This window comes from Oncorhynchus masou, chromosome 5, assembly GCF_036934945.1.
Source record: "Oncorhynchus masou masou isolate Uvic2021 chromosome 5, UVic_Omas_1.1, whole genome shotgun sequence".
Classification (NCBI taxonomy): domain Eukaryota; kingdom Metazoa; phylum Chordata; class Actinopteri; order Salmoniformes; family Salmonidae; genus Oncorhynchus; species Oncorhynchus masou.
This window is the reverse complement of record NC_088216.1, coordinates 59801252-59822770: the sequence shown is the minus strand read 5'-3', so window position 1 is coordinate 59822770 and position 21519 is coordinate 59801252.

Sequence of the window (21519 nt, the reverse complement as noted above, 5' to 3'; positions counted from 1 at the left end):
TGTGTGAGAGGTGAGAGTATAACATGCGTATGTATGAATGTGTGTGTGTGTGTGTGTGTGTGTTGTGTGTGTGTGTGTGTGTGTGTGTGTGTGTGTGTGTGTGTGTGTGTGTGTGTGTGTGTGTGTGTGTGTGTGTGTGTGTGTGTGTGTATGTGTGCGATATGTCAGACACTCATGTTTTCTCCTACAGAGACCATAATTACAAGCAGCGCCGCTGGACATGAGGAATCATTAAGACTCTCTGTCAAGGAGAACATCTTTCTGAGAGAAGCCTTACTAGACATACAGACTAGATCTATGAGAGAAAATCTAGTACTTACGGGTATCCAAGAAAGAGAAGTTCCCGAAAACGTAGTGAAAGAATTCTTTCTTACAGCGCATCAAATCCCATTAGATGCTGTTGATAAAATCCAACTCGAACGTGTACAACGTTTTCGGACAGAGGACAGAGATATTAGCGTCCAATCATTGCCAAATTTGTTTTCTGTAAGGATAAAGTAATGGTTAAAAGCCTGGGTAAAAGACTCGCTGGCACAAAAATAGGCATGAATGATCAGTTCCCGAGGGAGATTTCAGAACGGAGCAAAGTTCTGTATCCAATCTTCAAGGAGAATATAGACTAAAAGGGAAGTGTGTAGCTCTCCTAGTTGATAAACTGTATATTGACAACCAAATGTTCCGAGACAGAAAGACTACCACATGGCTATTCTAAAAAGTACAAAGTTCTCATAGAGTCAAATATTGTAACACCCAATACCAGCCATAGTAGGGATTGTAATAATCAAAAAATAGAGAGAAAAACAATTAAATAAAATGGTTAATTAAATAAAGTACAACTACACTGTACCTTTCAAGATAGGGAATGTTGTAAAATAATTAGTATTCCATTTTCCATTTCTAGTATTTTATAAATGGATAAGACAACATTAGAAGAAAGGATAAAGGATGATACATTTTCAAATATAACTAATTGGAACACAAAAGTACTCAATCAACATGGTGGAGATAAAAACACAGCAAACAGAAGACATAGAAGGCACAGTATGCGGGTAAGTGTGAATGTATTGTCATGGAAGGTGAGGTGTGTGTTTTTGAAGTTTGGAAAAGTGTGGCATTACGTGGTGTTAATAAGGGAGTGAGAAAGTAAATTGTTGCATACCAAATCAAACCAAATTGTACTTGTCGAATACAGTGAAATTCTTACTTACCAACTTAACCAACAATGCAGTACAAAAAAAACTAAAAAAAGTTACAAATAATTAGTTTAAAGAGCAGCAGTAAAACAGAGTCAGTGTGAGTCAGTGTGCAGGGGCACCGGTTAGTTTAGGAAATTGAGGTAATATGTACATGTAAATAGAGTTATTAAAGTGACTATGCATAGATAATAACAGAGAGTAGCAGCAGCGTGAAAGAGGGGGGGGGGCTAAGCAAATAGTCTGGATAGCCATTTGATTAGATTTTCAGGAGTCTTATGGCATGGGGGTAGAAGCTGTTTAGAAGCCTCTTGGACCGAGACTTGGCGCCCGGTACCGCTTGCCGTGCGGTAGCAGAGATAACGTTCTATGACTAGGGTGGCTGGAGTCTTTGACAATTTGTAGTGCCTTTCTCTGACACTTCCTGGTATAGAGGTCCTGGATAGCAAGAAGCTTGGCCCCAGTGATGCACTGGGCCATGCGCACAACTCTCTGCAGTGCAGTGCCTTGCGGTCGAAGTCCGAGCAGTTGCCATACCAGGCAGTGATGCAACCAGGATGCTCTCGATGGTGCAGCTGTATAAATCCTTTTGAGGATCTAAGGACCCATGACAAATCTTTTCAGTCTCCTGAGGGGGAATAGGTTTGGTCGTGCCCTCTTCATGACTGTCTTGGTGTGTATGGACCATGTACTTTGTTGGTGATGTGGACACCAAGGAACTTGAAGTTCTCAACCTACTCCCCTACAGCCCCTTCGATGAGAATGTGAGTGTGCTCGGTCCCCCATTTCCTGTAGTCCACAATTATCTCCTTGTCTTGATCACGTTGAGGGAGAGGTTGTTGTCCTGGCACCACACGGGCAGGTCTCTGACCCCCTCCATATAAGCTGTCTCGTCATTGTCGGTGATCACACACTGTTGTGTCATCTGCAAACTTAATGATGGAGTTGGAGTCGTGCCTGGCCGTGCAGTCATGAATGAACAGGGACTACAGGAGGGGACTGAGCACACACCCCTGAGGGACCCCGTGTTGAGGATCAGCATGGTGGATGTGTTGTTACCTACCTTTACCACCTGGGGGCGGTCCGTCAGCAAGTCCAGGATCCAGTTGCAGAGGGAGGTGTTTAGTCCCAGGGTCCTTAGCTTAGTGATGAGGGCACTTTGAGGGCACTATGGTATTGACCGCTGAGCTGTAGTCAATGAATAGCATTCTCACATAGGTGTTCCTTTTGTGCAGGTGTGAAAGTGTAGTGTGGAGTGCAATACAGATTGCATCATCTGTGGATCTGTTGGAGCGGTATGCAAATTGGGGTGGGTCTAGGGCTTCTTGGATAATGGTGTTGATGTGAGTATAAAAATGTGTTCTTAACTGACTTGCCTAGTTAAATAAAGGTTAACTAGGTTAAGATCATATAGGGGAGGGTCTGGGTGGGCGTCTGACCGCGGTGGCGGCTCTGCGCGGGACGTGGACCCCACTTCACCACAGTCTTTCTCCGCCTCATTGTCCGCCTCCGTGGCATCCTAAACACGGCAACCCTCACCGCCGACCTCGGACTGGGGACCCTAGAAATGGGTCCAGAATGGACGGGAGATTCCGGCAGTGCCAGACGGATGGGAGATTCCGGCAGCGCCGGACAGGCGGGAAATTCTGGCAGCGCCGGGGTGAAGAATGACTCCGGCAGCGCCGGACGGGCGGGAGACTCCGACGGCGCCGGACAGGCGGGGGGCTCCGGCAGCTCTGGACTGAGGGGCTCTGGCGCCTCTGGACTGAGGGGCTCTGGCGCCTCTGGACTGAGGGGCTCTGGCGTCTCTGGACTGAGGGGCGGAAGCTCTGGCAGTGCCGGACAGGCGGGAGACTCCGGCAGCGCTGGACAGGCGGGAGCACCTGTAGGGATGAGACGGAGAGACAGCCTGGTGCGGGGGGCTGCCACCGGAGGGCTGGTGCGTGGAGGTGGTACTGGGTAGACCGGACCGTGCAGGCGAGGTGGAATAGCCCGCACTGGGCTATGCAGGCGAACCGGGGACACCATGCGTAAGGCTGGTGCCTTGTATGCCGGCCCAAGGAGACGCACTGGAGCCCAGATGCGTAGAGCCGGCTTCATGGCACCTGGCTCGATGCCCACTCTAGCCCGGCCGATACGCGGAGCTGGTATGTACCGCACCGGGCTATGCACCCGCACTGGGGACACAGCATAGCACGCTCCACAGCATAACACGGTGCCTGCGCGGTCTCTCTCGCCCTTCGGTAAGCACAGGAAGTTGGTGCAGGTCTCCTACCTGGCTTCGCAATACTTCCTGTGTGCCCCCACCAATACATTTTTGGGGCTGACTCTTGGGCTTCCATCCGCGCCGCCGTGCTGCCTCCTCATACCAGCGCCTCTCCGCCGTAGCCGCCTCCAGCTCTTCTTTGGGACGGCGATATTCTCCTGGCTGTGCCCAGGGTCCTTTACTGTCCAACTCGTCCTCCCATGTCCAGTCCTCCTTGCACTGCTCCTGCTGCCGCTGCCTGTCACCATGCCGCTTGGTCCTGTTGTGGTGGGTGATTCTGTCACGATCGTCGTATTGAACGGACCAAAATGCAGCGTTGTATATGTTCATGATGAAGTTTTTAATTAAAGAAAGCACTGAACACTGAATACAAACTATACAAAACAATAAATGAATAACGACCGTAAAGCTACAATGAGAACTGTGCTGACACAAGCAACTAACATAGACAATCACCCACAAACAAACAGTGAAACCCAGGCTACCTAAGTATGATTCTCAATCAGAGACAACAAATGACACCTACCTCTGATTGAGAACCATACTAGGCCGAAACAGACAAGAAGAGGTTGAAAATGTCAGTGAAGACACGTGTCAGTCGGTCAGTGCATGCTCAGAGTACACGTCTTGGTAATCTGTCTGTTGACCTGTGAATGTTGATCTGTTTAAAGGCCTTACTCACATCGGCTGTTGAGAAAGTGATCAGACAGTCATCCGGAACAGCTTACGCTCTCGTGCATGTTTCAGTGTTACTTGCCTCGAAATGAGCATAGAAGTAATTTGGCTCGTCTGGTAGGCTTGTGTCACTTGGCAGCTCACGAATGTGCTTCCCTTTGTAGTCTGTAATAGTTTGCAAGTTCTGCCACATCCGATGAGTGTCGGAGCCGGTGTAGTACGATTCGATCTTAGTCCTGTAGTAACGATTTGACTGTTTGATGGTTCGTCGGAGGGCATATCGGGATTTCTTATAAGCTTCCGGGTTAGAGTCCTGCTCCCTGAAAGCTTTCGGCTCTACCCTTTAGCTCAGTGCCAATGTTGCCTGTAATTGGGGCGGCAGTGCAGCCTAGTGGTTAGAGCATTGGACTAGTAACCGGAAGGTTTCAAGTTCAAATCCCCGAGTTGATAAGGTACAAAATCTGTTGTTCTGCCCCTGAACAGGCTGTAAACCCACTGTTCCTAGGCTGTCATTTTAAGTAAGAATTTGTTCTTAACTGACTTGCCTGGTTAAATAAAGGTTAAAAAAAAAATCCATGGCTTCTGGTTGGAGTATGTACATACAGTTACTGTGGGGACGACGTCATCAATGCACTTATTGAGGAAGCCAGTGACAGATGTGGTGTACTCCTCACTGCCACTGAAATTATCACAGAACATATTCCAGTTTGTGCTAGCAAAACAGTCCTGTAGCTTAGCATCTGCTTCATCTGACCACTTATTTAATGAACTGAGTCACTGGTGCTTCCTGCATTAATTTTTTAGCTTGTTAGCAGGAAAAAGGAGGTTAGAATTATGGTCAGATTTGCCAAATGGAGGGCGAGGGAGAGCTTTATACGCATTTCTGTGTGTGGAGTAAAGGTGGTCTATAGTTTTTTCCCCTCTGGTTGCACATTTAACATGCTGGTAGAAAATAGGTCAAATGGATTTAAGTTTCCCTGCATTAAGGTCCCTGGCCACTAGGAGCGCCGCCTCTAGATGAGCTTTTTCCTGTTTGTTTATGGCCATATACAGCTCATTGAGTGCGGTCTTAGTGCCAGCATCGGTTTGTGGTGGTAAATACACAGCTACGAAGACTATAGATGAAAACTCTCTAGGTGGATAGTGTGCTCTAAGTCTTATCATGAGATACTCTACCTCAGGCAAGCAAAACCTCGAGACTTCCTTAGATATCGTGCACCAGCTGTTGTTTACAAATATACATAGACTGCCACCCCTTGTCTTACCAGAGGCTGCTGTTCTATCCTGCCGATACAGAGTATAACCCGCCAGCTGTATGTTATTCCTGTATTCGGTCACCCACGTCTCTGTGAAACATAAGATATTACAGTTTTTATGTCCCGTTTGTAGGATATACGTGATTGTAGTTTGTCCAATTTATTATCCAGCGATTGTATGTTGGCCAATAGTACCGGTGGATAAGACAGATTAGCCACTCATAGCCGGATCCTCATCTCCTTCCACGATACACCCATCTCCTTCTCCTGTGAATGACAGGGATGAGGGCCTGTTCGGGTGTCTGGAGTAAATCCATCTCATCCGACTCATCAAAGAAAGATTATTAGTCCAGTTCAAGATGAGTAATGTCCAGAAGCTCTTTTCGGTCATAGGAGATGGATGCAGTTTATCACAGTGCCATCCGTTTTGTTACTAAAGCACACTATACCACCCACCACTGCGACCTGTATGCTCTAGTCGGCTGGCCCTCACTACATATTCGTCGCCAAACCCACTGGCTCCAGGTCATCTACAAGTCCATGCTAGGTAAAGCTCCGCCTTATCTCAGTTCACTGGTCACGATGGCAACACCCACCCGTAGCACGCGCTCCAGCAGGTGTATCTCACTGACCATCCCTAAAGCCAACACCTCATTTGGCCGCCTTTCGTTCCAGTTCTCTGCTGCCTGTGACAGGAACGAATTGCAAAAATCGCCGAAGTTGGAGACTTTTATCTCCCTCACCAACTTCAAATATCTGCTATCTGAGCAGCTAACCGATCGCTGCAGCTGTACATAGTCTATCGGTAAATAGCCCACCCAATTTTACCTACCTCATCCCCATACTGTTTATATTTATTTACTTTTCTGCTCTTTTGCACACCAATATCTCTACCTGTACATCACCATCTGATCATTTATCACTCCAGTGTTAATCTGCAAAATTGTAATTATTCACCTACCTCCTCATGCCTTTTGCACACAATGTATATAGACTCTATTTTTTTCTACTGTGTTATTGACTTGTTAATTGTTTACTCCATGTGTAACTCTGTGTTGTCTGTTCACACTGCTATGCTTTATCTTGGCCAGGTTGCAGTTGCAAATGAGAACTTGTTCTCAACTAGCCTACCTGGTTAAATAAAGGTGAAAAAATAATAAAAAATAAAATAAAAAATGGTAGCAGCAACATAATGTACAAAATAAGTTACAAACAATGTGAAAAAACAAACAAAATAGCACGGTTGGTTAAACCTCTCTGGGATAGGGGGGACGCTTTGCGTCCCACTTGGCCAATTGCCAGGGAAATGTAGAGCGCCAAATCTTCCTAATCTCAAAACCTAATCTATGAGCAAGAGTTGTGAATGAGAGCTTTCAATTTTGTGCAGACGAGGGATATACATTATAAAATAATTAATATATAAATTAAAAATGATAAATGTACAAATTATTTGTATTTATTTATTTTCCTATCATGATGGAACGGTCCCCAACCCTATACCCTAGACACTCACCTGAACGACCCATACACTAAAGAGAAGTCCCTATCTGTTTTGTGGGCCTGCTGTAAGCTGCTTATATGCTTCCAAAACAGAAAGATAAATGCGATCAGCAACATACTAGAGCTGTCAGGCTCTGATCTGTTTCACCTATCTTGGTGATTGTCAACACTCACCTCCAGGTGTCTCCTGTTTTCCCCATTAGTCCCCGATGTAGTTATCCCTGTGTTTCCTGTCTCTCTGTGCCAGTTCGTCTTGTTTTGCCAAGTCAACCAGAATTTATCCTAGCTGCTATTTTTCCAGTCTCTGTTCCCAGTCTTTTTTCCTAGCCCTCCTCGTTTTGACCCTTGTCTGTCCTGATGCAGAATCCGCCTGCCTGACCACTCTGCCTGTTCTGACCCCGAGCCTGCCTATCCCCTTCTATTGTTTGGACTTTGACCTGTTCACTGAACCACTGCCTGTCCTGACCTCGAGCCTGCCTATCGCCTGGTACTGTTCGCCTGGTTTATGAACTCTCGCCTGTCCCCGACCTGTGTTTTGCCGACCCCTTTTGGTGTAATAAATATCGGAGCTCAATCATCTGCCTCCTGTGTCTGCATTTGGGTCTCGCCTTGTGCCCTTATAAGAGCGGCATCACCCCCTCTAGATTCTGAGCCTGCCTGGCAGGGTTGGTCCTACAAAGCCAGAGCCCCCTGATGGGAGACCATAGTACACAAGGATATTCTCAAAGCTGCTAATGAGAACCTTGATAACCTTGTACCTAGCCGTTGTGGATTCCAGTGGGGTACCCCCACCCAGGTAGTGGCAGTGCTGGCAACACTGTCTGTGTGGGAGCAAGATGTACATATAGGGAGAAACATAATACTGTACCACAAGAGAAAGATACACATTCTGGTAAAATGCATTGTCTATTGTATAGGACAGGAAACAAAGTAAGGCCCTGAGAGCATAGGACAGCTGGACATACCAAGGTCAGAGGGACATACAAAGGAGGGGGTCAGCCAAATGACCAACTGATGGACTATAGACATAGGGCATATATTTTTAGGACATGAAGAGCAGAGACACATATTCTACTAGTCCTAATAAGGACAAGCTAAACATAAAGGGACCATAGGATAAGATGGGCATGTATTATTTTTGGGACATTAAGAGGCTCTGTCACCATTATAACTTGACTGAAAGCAGATATGGGCGTTATTGGGCGTGAACAAGCAAGAAGCACAGATTGGGATATAATGGTGGCAGATGGACTGAGGGAAATAACTTCATTTGCATGTGGGATGGACTCATATGTCGTATGTGTATAAATCAGAGCCAGTGCTCTGGAAAAGGGTGTGTTCCGCAGACCATCTAGGCTTCTGACATGTTTGTATTAAAAGCCTATATTGAATTCACAAGTTCTTGTAAGTGTTCTATTTTGTAACAATCCTCCACGACATCTGTAGTAACCCATGGGGAGGGGGTCACACTCGGACAATCAGAGAGGGGGCATATTATTGTGGCCCTGGTGGCACAAAATAATCAAAGGTCTGACTGCACAGAGATGCTTGGGGAAATGATCATAACGGGGCACCAGCGTGTGTGTGTTTCAGGGGAACGGCTTGGATCTGATCTCCATCACCAGAGTTGGGCTCTGGGATGTAACAACCGTTGAGGATCTGAGCTGATGGTTGATTGTGGGGGAAAGGGGTTGAGTGTGTGTGTGTGTGTGTGTGTGTGTGTGTGTGTGTGTGTGTGTGTGTGTGTGTGTGTGTGTGTGTGTGTGTGTGTGTGTGTGTGTGTGTGTGTGTGTGTGTGTGTGTGTGTGTGTGTGTGTGTGTGTGCGATAACGTGCGATAATGTGCGTCTAGGTGGTAGGTGTAGGAGTCAGGAGCAGGAGAGCAGGGATGTCTGAGAAGCGTGTTTTAATAAGAAAGTCCACCAACACAGGAATGGCACAATCGGAAAGGTACAACGCTCTCGACTACAGAGAACCCGTGCAAACGCACGGAGGAACAAACAAAGTTCTGACACCCATACACTTAAGAATCCGTGAAAACAAATAACGGTATAATCTAACCGAGCACATCACCATAAAATACTAATCCCGCACAAACGTAGGCAGGCAACAGGTGACAATTATACACACAGAAATGAACGCAAATGAAACCAGGTGTGAAAAGACAAAACAAACAGAAAAGGAAAAAGGGATCGGTGCTGGCTAGTAGACCGGCGACTCCGACCGCCGAGCGCCGCCCGAACAGGGAGAGGAGCTACCTTCGGTAGAAGTCGTGACAGTACCCCCCTGATGCGCGGCTCCCTCAGCGTGCTCGAGGACGACCCGGAGGACGAGGTGCAGAGCGATCCGGATGGAGGCAGTGAAACTCCCTCAGCATAGGTGGGTCCAATACATCCTCCACCGGCACCCAGCATCTCTCCTCCGGACCGTACACCTCCCAATCCTCAAGGTACTGAAGGGCCCCCACCCGACGCCTCGAGTCCAGTATGGACCGAACTGCATATGCCAGCACCCCCCGATGTTTAGGGGGCGGAGGGACCTCCTGCACCTCAGCTTCTTGAAGCGGACCAGCCACCACCGGCCTGAGGAGAGACACATGAAACGAGGGGTTAATACGGTAATAAGGGGGAGCTGTAACCTAGAACACATCTCGTTTATTCTTCTCAGGACTTTAAACGGCCCCACAAACCGTGGACCCAGCTTCCGGCAGGGCAGGCGGAGGGGCAGGTTTCGGGTTGAGAGCCAGACCCGGTCCAACGGTGCGAACACCGGGGCCTCGCTACAGTGGCAATCAGCACTTGCCTTCTGCCGCCCCTCTGCCCATTTAAGGTTCCCGTGGGCAGCCTCCCAGGTCTCCCTTGAGCGCCTCACCCAATCGTCCACCACAGGAGCCTCGTCCTGGCTCTGATGCCATGGTACCAGAACCAACTGATAGCCCAAAACGCACTGGAAGGGTGATAGGTTCGTAGAGGAGTGGCGGAGTGAGTACTGGGCCATCAATGCCCAGTGGATATACTTTGACCACTCCCCTGGCCGGTCCTGGCAATACGACCGCAGAAACCTACCCACATCCTGGTTCACGCTCTCCACCTGTCCATTACTCTCGGGGTGAAAACCCGAGGTAAGGCTGACCGAGACCCCCAAACGTTCCACGAACGCCTTCCACACCCTGGACGTGAACTGGGGACCCCGATCAGAAACAATATCCACAGGCACCCCATAGTGCCGGAAGACGTGAGAAAACAAAGCATCCGCAGTCTGTAGGGCTGTAGGGAGACCGGGGAAAGGGAGGAGTCGACAGGACTTAGAAAACCGATCCACAACGACTAGCATCGTGGTGTTGCCCTGTGACGGAGGCAGATCGGTCAGGAAGTCAACCGACAGGTGTGACCAAGGCCGCTGTGGAACGGGAAGGGCTTATAACTTCCCTCTGGGCAGGTGCCTAGGAGCCTTGCACTGAGCGCACACCGAGCAGGAGGACACATAAACCCTCACGTCCTTGGCTAAAGTGGACCACCAGTACTTCCCACTAAGACATTGCACCGTCCTACCGATACCCAGATGACCAGAGGAGGGGGACGTGTGAGCCCACCAAATCAGCCTGTCTCGAACCTCCAGTGGAATGTTCACCCGTCCAGCTGGACACTGTGGTGGAGTGGGCTCTACACGTGATGCTCGCTCGATGTCTGCGTCCACCTCCCACCTCACCGGTGCCACCAGACAAGAAGCCTGGAGGATGGGAGTTGGATCGATGGCCCGCTCCTCCGTATCATATAGTCGGGACAAGGTCCGGAACTCTAGGGCAAAATCCTGAGCACTCCTCTTCTCCTGCCTCAGATGGAACAGCCGTTCACTCACCGCTCGGCCCTTAGGTGGGTGGTCGAACATAGCCCGAAAGCTGCGGGTGAACTCTGGGTAGGGGTCCACCACCGAGTCAGGGTCATTCCATACAGCGTTGGCACATTCCAGGGCTTTACCTGAGAGGCAGAAGACGAGGGTGTTCACGCTCTCACCTCCCGACGGAGTTGGGTGAACGGTTGCCAGGTATAATTCCATCTGGAGTAAGAACCTCTGGCATCTGGCCGCTGTCCCATCGTACTCCCTCAGGAGTGCGAGTCGAATCCCACTGTACCCAGGCAATGAAGGAGAGGGTGGTGTGGGAAGGCCACCTTTCTCCCATCTTTCCATCTCGCCATCACCTGATCCATCGCGGTCCCCAGCCGGTGTAACACTGCCATGTGGTGTTGAACCCGCTCCTCCATAGACACTGGGAGCCCATCCGCTCCTGATGACTGCATTGAAGAGTTGTGGGATTGTGTGATAATGTGCATCTAGGTGGTAGGTGTAGGAGTCTGGCGCAGGAGAGCAGGGATGTCTGAGAAGCATGTTTTAATAAGAAAGTCCACCAACACAGGAATGGCACAATTGAATCTTGACAACAGAGAACCCGTACAAACACATGGAGGAACAAACAAAGTTCTGACACTCATACACTTAAGAATCCATGAAAACAAATAACGGTATTATCTAACCGAGCACATCACCATAAAAAACTAATCCCGCACAAATTTAGACTGGCAACAGTTGAGAATTATACATACAGAAATTAAGCAAATGAAACCTGGTGTAAAAAAGAAAAAGAACCAAAGACAAAACAAACAGAAAAGGAAAAAGGGATGGTGAAAAAAAATTCAGTCTCTCGATGTGCAAAACTGATAGAGACATACCCCAAGCGACTTACAGCTGTAATCGCAGCAAAAGGTGGCACTACAAAGTATTAATTTAAGGGGGCTGAATAATTTTGCAAGCCCAATTTTTCAGTTTTTGATTTGTTAAAAAAGTTTGAAATATCCAATAAATGTCGTTCCACTTCATGATTGTGTCCCACTTGTTGTTGATTCTTCACAAAAAAATACAGTTTTATATCTTTATGTTTGAAGCCTGAAATGTGGCATAAGGTCGCAAAGTTCAAGGGGGCCGAATACTTTCGCAAGGCACTGTATGTTATTGGACCATAAACAGATATGGCTCATTAACCTTTATGGACCAAATAATGATGATCCCCGCTTCTTTGAAAATATATATAATAAATGATCAACCCTGCAAGCAATACAATACTCTATTATTATGGTGGGAGATTATAATACTGTTTTAAATACCGTAAAGGAAATCACACTACAAACTATCACTCTCATGCTCTTAAGGAAATCCAGAATGTCATGGATATGGTCCAAACACACCAAGACAGTCGTGAAGAGGGCACAACAAAACCTTTTCCCCCTTAGGAGACTGAAAAGATTTGGTATGGGTCCTCAGATCCTCAAAAAATTATGAAGCAGCACCATTGAGAGCATCCTGACGGGTTGCATCACTGCCTGGTATGGCAACTGCTCGGCCTCCGACCGCAAGGCACTACGAGGGTAGTGGGTACAGCCCAGTACATCACTGGGGCCAAGCTTCCTTCTATCCAGGACCTCTATACCAGGCGGTGTCAGAGGAAGGCCCTAAAAATTGTGAAAGACTCCAGCCACCCTAGTCATAGACTCTTCTCTCTGCTACCACACGGTACCGGGGCACCAAGTCTCGGTCCAAGAGGCTTCTTAACAGCTTCTACCACCAAGCCATACAACTCCAGAACAGCTAATCAAATGGCTACCCAGACTATTTGCATTGTCACCCCCCCCCCCCTTTTACACTGCTCCTATTCTCTGTTTATTATCTATGCATAGTCACTTTAACTCTACCTACACCTACATATTACCTCAATTACCTCGACTAACCTGTGTCCATGCACATTGACTCTGTACCCCCTGCATACTGTATATATCCTCGTTACTGTTATTTTACCGCTGCTCTTTAATTATTATTATTTCAATTTGTTTTATTTTTACTCATCTATTTTTTACTTAACACTTATTTTTCTTAAAACTGCATTGTTGCTTAAGGGCTTGTAAGTAAGCATTAACCTTACTGAGGATATTGGAAATGTTGTCAAAGCCTATTGAATGATTTATCTATTTAACTCGGCCAGAGGGATTTTTAACTGAATTGTCCTAACATAACATGGGTACAGCAAATCAGCTTATTGTATGGGACTTTTAGATGTGCCTTTGGGGGCCATGCAATTCAGTGCTCATCTCTAAAACAAAAACAATTTAGGTCAAAGGAGTCCATATTAACAAAGGAAATAGGAGGTCGAACAGAACAGATATATATCAATAAAAACTATACCATAGAGGCTCAGAATAGGTTAGAGGAAAAACTAAAAGAAATGGAGGAACTTATTCAACAAAGATCAAGTCTAATATATTATAATAATAATGCAAACTGGATGGAATATGGGGAAAACTACACCAAATTATGTTTTAGTCTTCAACATAGAAATGCTACCAAAAATAATTTACTGAAACTTGTTACAAATGACGGAGTCACACATGATTAACCAAATTATATTTTGAAAGAGGAAGCAAAGTACTTTAAGCATACTGTATGTTTTCATTTCAGTCTCCTTCATCTTCTCTAACCGAAGCTAATTGTATGGATTTTTATCTATTCATAATGTAAAATGATCAGCCGTACAGAAAGACTCATGTGAAGATGAAATTACATAGGAACTTCTTGATGCAATTAAAGCCTTTAAGTCCATTAGAACTCCCCCAGGGGTACACGCAATGCCGTCGGGGGTACGCCAAATAAAAATGTGATTCACATTTAAAATATATATATATTTATATATATATACTTTTTTAAATATATGTTCTTCACATTTTCAAACAGTCCATTTAGAATTTCCAATGGTGCTATACATTTGGGTAAGTTTTTTTTCTCGGACTCTACTGCTTCCTTGGATTCCCGACCTGCTTACCCTGCCCCTACTCCCCTTGCTCCAGCATCTGCCTCAGTTCCTGGCTCCCGCTCCCTGCTACCCCCCCGATCTTCCCCTGGCCTGCACCCCATCTGACCCTGCTTTTCAATAAATACCTTAGTTACCGTAGTTACCGCCCCACGTAACAAGTCTCTCGCGGGAATTCCACTAACGCTCCGTATGTAGCCAAACGTAGCTGCTGCTCATGTTGGTATCTCTACTGATGGCACAAAAGTCATGACAGGGAGACATAGTGGAGTGGTAACGCGCGTGCAAGCAGTTGCTCCCGACGCCACTTGGGTACACTGCAGCATCCACCAAGAGGCTCTTACTGCCAAGGGAATGACTGACAGCTTGAAAGACGCTTTGGACACTACAGTGAAAATGGTTAACTTTGTTAAAGAAAGGCCCCTGAACTCTTGTGTATTTTCTGCATTAGGCAATGATATGGGCAGCGACCATGTAACGCTTTTACAAAATTCAGAAGTGCACTGGTTATCAAGGGGCAAAGTATTGACCTATTTTTTGAATTGAGAGACGAGCTTAAAGTTTTATTTTACTGACCATCATTTTCACTTGTCTGAGAGCTTGCATGATGATGATTTTCTCACACGACTGGCCTATCTTGGTGATGTTTCTCCGCAACTGTATTGAATGTGAGGAACAAAATTGAGGCTATGATTAAGAAGTTGGACCTCTTCTCTGTCTGCATTAACAAGGACAACACACAGGTCTTTCCATCATTGTATGACTTTTTGAGTGCAAATGAACTCAAGCTTACGGACAATGTCAAATGTGATGTAGCGACGCACCTAAGTGAGTTGGGTGCACAATTACGCAGGTACTTCCAGAAACGGATGACACAAGCAACTGGCTTTGTTATCCCTTGCATGCCTTGCCCCCAGCCCACTTACTGATATCTGAACAAGAGAGCCTCATCAAAATTGTAACAAGCGATTCCTGGGAAATTTAATTTAATCAGAAGCCACGGCCAGATATCTGGATTGGGCTGCGCTCAGATTATCCTGCCTTGGCCAATCTCACTGTTAAGAAACTGATGTCCTTTTCAACCACGTACCAATGTGAGAGTGGATTCTCGGCCCTCACTAGCATAATCTATATACAGGCACAGACTGTGTGTGTGGAAAATTATTTAAGACTGTGACTCTCTCCAATACAACCCAACATTGCAGAGTAATGCGCATCCTTTCAAGCACACTCTTCTCATTATTCAGAATTTTCGATGAACAAATAAGGTTTTATATGTAAGATGATTATTAATCAAATTATTTCTAATTATTATATTATTATTTGTGCCCTGGTCCTATAAGAGCTCTTTGTCACTTCCCATGAGCCGGGTTGTGACAAACTCATACTCATTCTTATATTTAATAAATGTATTGTATAGTGTATGTGTGGCAGGCTTACAATGATGGCAAAAAAACAACAATTGAGAGTGCGCTGGCCCTGGTGCTAGAGCTGGTACACAGCTGGAGGTTGAATGTTTGAAGGGGTACGGGACTATAAAAAGTTTGGGAACCACTGGCGTATAGAATTAAAAAGGTATTGTCCGATGTTATTCATTTTAATCAGACATGTTTTTTACATGGATGATACATTGCATATAATATAAGGCAAGTACTGGAAACAATAGAACACTTTGAAAAAATCTGGGAAACCAGGCCTGCTATTCATAGCTGACTATGAAAAGGCTTTTGATAAAGTACGACTGGAGTTAATATATAAATGCCTTTAACATTTCAATTTTGGAGAATCTCTTAAAAAATGGGTTAATAGTTTAATAATAGTTTATAGTAACCCTAGGTGTAAAATTGTAAATAATGGCTACTTCTCAGATAGTTTTAAACTGTCAAGAGGAGCAAAACAAGGTGGTTCACTATCGGCACATCTATTTATTATGGCAATCGAAATGTTAGCTATTATCAATCAAATGTATTTATAAAGCCCTTTTTACATCAGCCAGTGTCACAAAGGGCTGTACAGACACCCAGCCTTAAACCAAAGACAGCAAGCAATGCAGATGTAGAATTACGGTGGCTAGGAAAAACTCCCTAGAAAGGCAGGAACCTAGGAAGAAACCTAGGGAGGAACCAGGCTCTGAGGGGTGGCCAGTCCTCTTCTGTCTGTGCTGGGTAGAGATTATAACAGTACATGGCCAAGATGTTCAAACATTCATAGATAACCAGCAGGGTCAAATGATAATAATCACAGTGGTTGTAGAGCTTGCAACAGGTCAGCATCTCAGGAGTAGATGTCAGTTGGCTTTTCCTAACCGATCATTCAGAGTTAGAGACAGCAGGTGCAGTAGAGAGAGAGAGTCGAAAACAGAAGGTCCGGGACAAGGTCGGACGTCCGGTGAACAGGTCAGGGTTCCATAGCCGCAGGCAGAACAGTTGAAACTGGAGCAGCAGCACAACCAGGTGGACTGGGGAGAGCAAGGAGTCATCGGGCCAGGTAGCCTGAGGCATGGTCCTAGGGCTCAGGTCCTCCAAGAGAAGAGAAAGAGAACGAGCAAGAAAGAGAGAAAGAGGGAGAGAGAGATAATTAGAGGAAGCATACTTAAATTCACACAGGACACCAGATAAGACAGGGGAAATACTCCAGATATAACAAACTGACCCTAGCCCCTCGACACAAACTATTGGAGCATCATTACTGGAAGCTGAGCCCCCGGGCGCTCCAGTTGATAGATGTAACTTGTTGTGAAGAATATCTATGCGCTTATGCTCGATACCGTTATCTCGCACCTGGCTCCTGTTATCTAACAAAAGACTGTTTGTTCTCGCAACACTATGTTCTGAATGTGCCCCCAACCCAATTGCACAGTTCTTGTCTTCATGTTATTCTGTATTTTTCCATCATGAGAAAGGCCCATGGCCCTGAAACTGTTAACAATCTTTCAAGTCAACTATGTTGCAAAACACATACATACATCCACACAAGCCAAAAGCAGATAATATTCAATCACATATATGGTAACGGGCAATAGTGCATAACACAGAAACCTCATAGAAGGGTCCGGAGACACTGTGGCCCCGTGTGACGCTACCCCGGACAGGGAAACCAGGCAAGATATAACCACACCCACTTTTACAAAGCACAGCCCACACCACTTGAGGGATATCTTCAATCAACTTCCTACCCTGAGACAAGGCCGAATATAGCTCATGAAGATCTCCCCCACGACATGAACCCAAGGGGGTCGCCAACCCGGACAGGAAGATCACATCAGTGACTCAACCCACTCAAGTGACACACCCCTCCTAGTGGAGGCATGGAAGAGCACCAGAAAGCCAGTGACTCAGCCCCCGTAATAGGGTTAGAGGCAGATAAGGGAGAACCGGCCATGCAGAGACAGCAAGGGTGGTTCGTTGCTCCAGTGCCTTTCTATTCACCTTCACACCCCTGGGCCAGACTACACTCAATCATAGGACCTACTGAGGAAATAAGTCTTCAATAAAGACTTAAAGATCGAGACCGAGTCTGCATCTCTCACTTGGATAGGCAGACCATTCCATAACAATTGAGCTCCATGGGAGAATGCCCTGCCTCCAGCTGTTTGATTAGAAATTCTAGGGACAATAAGGAGGCCTGCGTCTTCTGACCATAGCGTATGTGTAGGTATGTACTACAGGACCAAATCGGAAAGATAGATAGGGGTATGCCCATGTAATGCTTTGAAGTTTAACAGTAAAACCTTAAAATCAGCCCTAGCCTTAACAGGAAGCCAGTGTAGAGAGGCTAACACTGTGTCACGTGTGCTCCCTCTCCAGCCTCTAGGTCACCAGGCTGCTCGTTATGGCACACACCTGTCACCATTGTTATGTGCACTTGATTGTCATCAGATTCACTTGGACTCCATCACTTCCTTGACTACCTGCCCTATATATGTCACTCCCTTTGGTTCCTTCCCCAGGCATAATTGTTTCTGTTCTTGTTTCATGTCGGTGCACTGTTTGTGTTTCTTGTTTTGTTCATTTCTTGTTTTGTTCATTTATTTAATGCCCGGATCCCCTGCCTCCGCCGGCTCGTCAGGCTCTCATGCCTCAGCCGGATCGACAGGCTCACATGCCTCAGCCAGATCGCCTGGCTCCCCTGCTTCCACTGGCTCGTTAGGCTCCACTGCCTCAGCCGGTCTGTCAGGTTCCCATGTCCTAGCCGGCGACAGGTTCCTGCGTATCAGTGGGGGTGACTGGTCTGTTCCTGATCCCCGGGATTGTCCCTTGGGTTGGCGTCCTGTGGCTGGAGCTGACCATCCCGGGGAGGGGGTACCGTCAGTTAATAATATAATAATAATAATATATCCCATTTAGCAGACGCTTTTGTCCAAAGCGACTTACAAGTCGGCTGGGGCCACTACTTTTACTCTATCTCGCTCCGGTGCTCTAGGTCGCCATGTTCCTGTGACTCAGCCAGATTGACGGGTTTCCTGAGCCTCTGCAGAGGTGACCAGTCCGCTCCTGTTCCCCGGGATCATAATTTTAGTATGGGTCCTGCGGCTGAAGTCGCATGTCGGGGAGGGGGTACTGTCACGTGTGCTCCCTCTCCGGCCTCTAGGTCACCAGGCTGCTCGTTATGGCGCACACCTGTCACCATCATTATGCGCACCTGCGCGTTGTCAGATTCACTAGGACTCCATCACTTCCTTGATTACCTGCCCTATATGTCACTCCCTTTGGTTCCGTGTTGCCCAGCAACAACCCCAAAACATCACTGCTCTAGAGGAGATCTGCATGGAGGAATGGGCCAAAATACCAGCAACAGTGTGTGAATACCTTGTGAAGACTTACAGAAAACATTTGACCTCTGTCATTGCCAACAAAGGGTATATAACAAAGTATTGAGATAAACTTTTGTTATTGACCAAATACTTATTTTCCACCATAATTTGCAAATAAATTCATTAAAAATCCTACAATGTGATTTTCTGGATTTCTTTTCTCATTTTGTCTGTCATAGTTGAAGTGTACCTATGATGAAAATTACAGGCCTCTCTCATCTTTTTAAGTGGGAGAACTTGCACAATTGGTGGCTGACTAAATACTTTTTTGCCCCACTGTACATATCCCAAAATAAATAAATGATCTCACTCCAATACATTTTAATAAAAAGTTTGCAAAAATAGATAAGACCTTGCTACCATGGAAAGGCAAATACCTTTCTATTCATGGAAAAATCACTCTTTAGTCATATCCCAGTTTATCTATTTGCTTATGGTCTTGCCTACACCTAGCAAACTTTTTTAAATGATATGAGAAAAAAACATTACATTTTAATTGGAATGGCAAGCCAGACTTAACTAAACGGGCCTATTTCTATAATGAATATGTTTTTTTGTATATTTAAAAAAGGTATAATCTTAGTACATTATATCATAAATAGGACTGGTGGAATTATGTCATACATGCAGCTAACAAAAACATATGGAAAAGCCTTCTCTACCCAAAATTACAACCAAAATTACAACAAAAATTACAATTGCAGCACTTCCGCAAAAATGGAAGAGGAAAGTGGAAGGGGGAAAAAGTAAGGAACTTGTCTGTCGGCCCTGCATTAAAGACCATAATTGGTTAAAGAAAATTGTGATAAATACAAATGTAAACTAGTTTCATTTAAAGACCAAAAGTGTACAGCCGTGCCATATAGATTGCAAAATATTTGGGAAGAGATTTTTGACGTACCGATTCCATGCCACATGTTTTATGAACTGATACGCAAAACGACGCCAGATTCAAAACGTAGAATTTTTCAATTGAAATTCTTATACAAAATTCTAGCAGCCAAATAGAATATTATTTATGTGGGGGATACAACCTTCCCAGCTCTGCAGATTTTTCTGCAAAGAAGCAGAATTGTAAGATTTTTTTTTGGCCACAGGTCCAAGAATGGCTGAAAAATTGCAATATTTACCTGTAGCTAACCCTGCTGATAGCACTACTGGGCGATCTGAAAAGTCATAGTCAATCAATCAATAATATAATAATTATTTTTGCAAAAAAAAAACAACCAATTTACAATCTGTCGAAACAATGAGAAAAGAAAGGTTCAGAACTTTTGTGAAACATCACAGCACAGTTGAAAAATATATGGCAAATAGAAATCCAACATGGATGGTGTTAGGAGATAGATGGGAGGGCTTGAATGGAGCTGAAGGTTGGGACTAGTAACAAGATTACTAATGTAAAACATACTGTGCCCGTAAACGTACATAGGCTGAGAACGTTTTTGAAAGAGCACAGTTTGAAAAGATATGTCAAATAGAAATCAAACCGGATGGACATAGATGGGAGAGGTTGAGGGTAGAGGAAAAACTGGAGTAAAAACAAACTAAATATAACTATTGTAAAACAGACTGTGTATATAGTATGTATAAGCTGGAAATACAGGCTAAAGCATTGTTGTTCACTAGTTTGCTCCAATTGTGGGAGGGGTGGTAGGGTTGGAAGGTAAATAAAGGAAATATATAAGAAATTCTATGTATGTATTTATATGTATGTACTGTATGTATGTGAATACAGTATGTATGTATTTATGTATGCATGTGTATGTATGTGTATATATACAGTGCCTTGCGAAATTATTCGGCCCCCTTGAACTTTGCGACCTTTTGCCACATTTCAGGCTTCAAACATAAAGATATAAAACTATTTTTTTGTGAAGTATCAACAACAAGTGGGACACAATCATGAAGTAGAACGACATTTATTGGATATTTCAAACTTTTTTAACAAATCAAAAACTGAAAAATTGGGCGTGCAAAATTATTCAGCCCACTTAAGTTAATACTTTGTAGCGCCACCTTTTGCTGCGATTACAGCTGTAAGTCGCTTGGGGTATGTCTCTATCAGTTTTGCACATCGAGAGACTGAAATTTTATCCCATTCCTCCTTGCAAAACAGCTCGAGCTCAGTGAGGTTGGATGGAGAGCATTTGTGAACAGCAGTTTTCAGTTCTTTCCACAGATTCTCGATTGGATTCAGGTCTGGACTTTGACTTGGCCATTCTACCACCTGGATATGTTTATTTTTGAACCATTCTATTGTAGATTTTGCTTTATGTTTTGGATCATTGTCTTGTTGGAAGACAAATCTCCGTCCCAATCTCAGGTCTTTTGCAGACTCCATCAGGTTTTCTTCCAGAATGGTCCTGTATTTGGCTCCATCCATCTTCCCATCAATTTTAACCATCTTCCCTGTCCCTGCTGAAGAAAAGCAGGCCCAAACCATGATGCTGCCACCACCATGTTTGACAGTGGGGATGGTGTGTTCAGGGTGATGAGCTGTGTTGCTTTTACGCCAAACATAACGTTTTGCATTGTTGCCAAAAAGTTCAATTTTGGTTTCATCTGACCAGAGCACCTTCTTCCACATGTTTGGTGTGTCTCCCAGGTGGCTTGTGGCAAATTTTAAACAACACTTTTTATGGATATCTTTAAGAAATGGCTTTCTTCTTGCCACTCTTCCATAAAGGCCAGATTTGTGCAATATACGACTGATTGTTGTCCTATGGACAGAGTCTCCCACCTCAGCTGTAGATCTCTGCAGTTCATCCAGAGTGATCATGGGCCTCTTGGCTGCATCTCTGATCAGTCTTCTCCTTGTATGAGCTGAAAGTTTAGAGGGACGGCCAGATCTTGTTCGATTTGCAGTGGTCTGATACTCCTTCCATTTCATTTACATTACATTACATTTAAGTCATTTAGCATACGCTCTTATCCAGAGCGACTTACAAATTGGTGAATTCA